We start from the raw sequence: 2,751 nt of genomic DNA, 5'->3' as shown, positions 1-2,751 counted from the left end.
GCATTGGCAGCTCAGCTCAGGTGCAGCTCACTGGCTCATGTGGGAATTGAACTGGCGACCCTGTTGCTCAGAGCTCATGCTCTAACCAACTGAGCCACCTGCCCAGCCCCAGCTTTCGATTTCTTAACCTTGAGGCACTTAGGGTTTGGTTTGCTTATGTAGGCTGCCAAGGCCTTTGAACCACCTCAATCTAATGGCCTAACAGGAGATATGTGATATCTGAGGAAAGATTGGTGAGAAGACCTGGAGGGTTCAGAGTGGGTCCATCCATGCCCTGTGAGGGCAACCATGAACTCACCCAACTTTCTGGGCTGTGGCCCAGAGCCCATGTGAGACTGTGTGCTAAGCCCAGTTGCTGGCAGAGTGTGTCTTCTGAATAGAGTTGTGTCTATGGCTGACTGCACCAGCCAAAGAGCTGAGGTCAAAGGTCAAATGAAAGGCCAGGATTCCTGGTCCTAGGACACCAGGGAACTGGGTTAGTACACCCAGATTTTATAAATACCGGGGCACAGAAAACGAAATGACTGACTACTTAGCTAGGCATCTATGGCTGGGCTGCTTTGGTCAGAAGACAATGTGGTTCACACCAGGTAAACATAAAACCAAAACATGGATGTAGCACATAATACACACTTCTCAGTTCTTTCCACATACTCATTTAATTCTAATAACAACCCCATGCGCTAGATAATAATATTATACCCTTTATACAGATAATGAAAATGAGACCCAGAAAGGTCAAGTAACTCACCCAACGTTCACACAGCTAACCAGTTCAAATGCAAATTCTCAGGGGGCTGAGGAAATATGGAGCATTGATCAGACCTGCTAATTCATGATGTCTTTAGGGAAAATATTTCTCTGGATTATCATGATTAAGTCATCAATTATTAGTGAAGAAGTCCTGGGAATAGGATGGGAGTGAGTGATCTGCCCTAACTCAAGAGCTTTTACATTCACCTCCCTCTTATTTTAGTTGCTTATCTGGTCTGCGAATTATACAAAGCAGAGTTTTCATCTCTGACGAGTGTCAGTGGATTTTACCTTCCATTCTGCATTGTCATGTTCAGGGAATTCAAAATCATTGTTTAATTTGTTTAGGCAAACAAACTAGAGAAGACTAGAGAGAGAGCTCAGAAAGGTTATGTGAAGGTAGAGGAGCAAGAGAGGCTAGGAAGTGTGCTACACCGGAAAAGGCAATGGCCTTGGAGCCATCTTGAGGTCTTTCATACCTCATTTAATTTCTCAGAGTCTCGGTTTTCACATCTGTAAAATGGCAATAAAGATTGTCATCTTGTTGGGTTGTTGTGAGGTTTGAGGTACTACGTTCAACACACAAATGCAATGAAACTGAGGTGTTTGAAGTCACACTGCAAGTAAGAGACAGAGCCAGGCTATGCAGGATGTGGCTGAAGCCCATACTTGCTAGTCCACACTGCCTGCCACCCATTATTATTACTAGTCTTCAGCGGCATGAGCCTCAGCTGCACCCCATGTGACCCTAGTCAAACTTCCAGTCCAAAGAGGCCGTTCCGTGTGATTTCCTGGCACCCAGTCATTCTCCTCAAGGGTAGGAGATGGAGGCACTTCATCCACCTCCCTTTTCTGCATTGGTTTGAGTCTCCAGGGTGAGGAGCTCCCTTTAAGAAGGGTGAGACTGCACCGTCACATCTTTTTCTTATGGCTTGGGGCTCCAGTGTGCTATATTAAGCAGAACCTGATTTAAAATAAAAAAGTGAGAAGGAAATAATATGTGTGTTTATTTAAAATTTAGGGAAGTTGAGTCCATTTAACGTAGGTTTAAAAGGGCCAGGGCTCCAGCTTCCATTCCCATATGCACCTTGAATGGAAAAACCATTCATGCTATTAAAAAACAAAATTTAACTGAATACATTTTAAAGATATTGTTGGCTTTATTTAATGATGCATGAATCAGGCAATATCCAATCTAGCAGATAGAAAGGAGCTCCAAGGGAATGTACAAAATGAAAGAGTTTTATAGACAGAAAGGAGCAGGAGCAAGGAAGTTATACTGGCAAAAAAGCAGACTGGTTTTTGCAAGATTAGTTTCCCTGAGTGGATGGCAGGAGACAGATTACCTAACTAGTGCTGATCAGTGATTCCTGATTGACGAGTTTAAGATTCCACTTCTGGGAGAGTGGAAACGATAATTCTCGATTTAAGTGACTACATTTGAGGCCTGTTGTGTTGTTTTTAACAATGCCATATGTTACGCTGGAATCCATTTTATGGCTGTTTTTATTAATTTTCCTTTTCTCTTGTAAAGAGCAAAGCCCACAGGTTATCCCACAGACTGCTCTATTTGCTTTCTGTGTAGCTCAAGCCTCATCCTTGTTCCCGCTCCACCACAAGCTGTGCATCTCTGCCAAGTTACCTAATTCACCAAGCCTCAGTGTCCTTGTCTGTAAGGGTAGCTTTGAGGATCAATGAAATAATCCACTGAGCATGGTGCCTGGCATATAATAAGCACTCAGTAAATATTAGCTATTCTAATCACTAGTGGTAATTAGCCATTTCCACTTCCCTATGTCACCAACTTGAATTAAGATCATTGGTTCTTTGCAAATCTCTGTAGGAAAGTCTACTTTCTGCCAGTGTGTTTCATGGTTATATCACAGTTGGGGTGCTCAGCAACTAAACTGATCTAATTCGTGATTAATTGCTTTGATTTCAAGTCTTAAAAGAACCATCTCAGGAAATAGATTTCTGCCTAAACTTTTTTTTTTTTTT

This window comes from Hipposideros armiger, unplaced genomic scaffold, assembly GCF_001890085.2.
Source record: "Hipposideros armiger isolate ML-2016 unplaced genomic scaffold, ASM189008v1 scaffold_808, whole genome shotgun sequence".
NCBI lineage: Eukaryota > Metazoa > Chordata > Mammalia > Chiroptera > Hipposideridae > Hipposideros > Hipposideros armiger.
Note: the sequence above shows the minus strand (reverse complement) of the source record.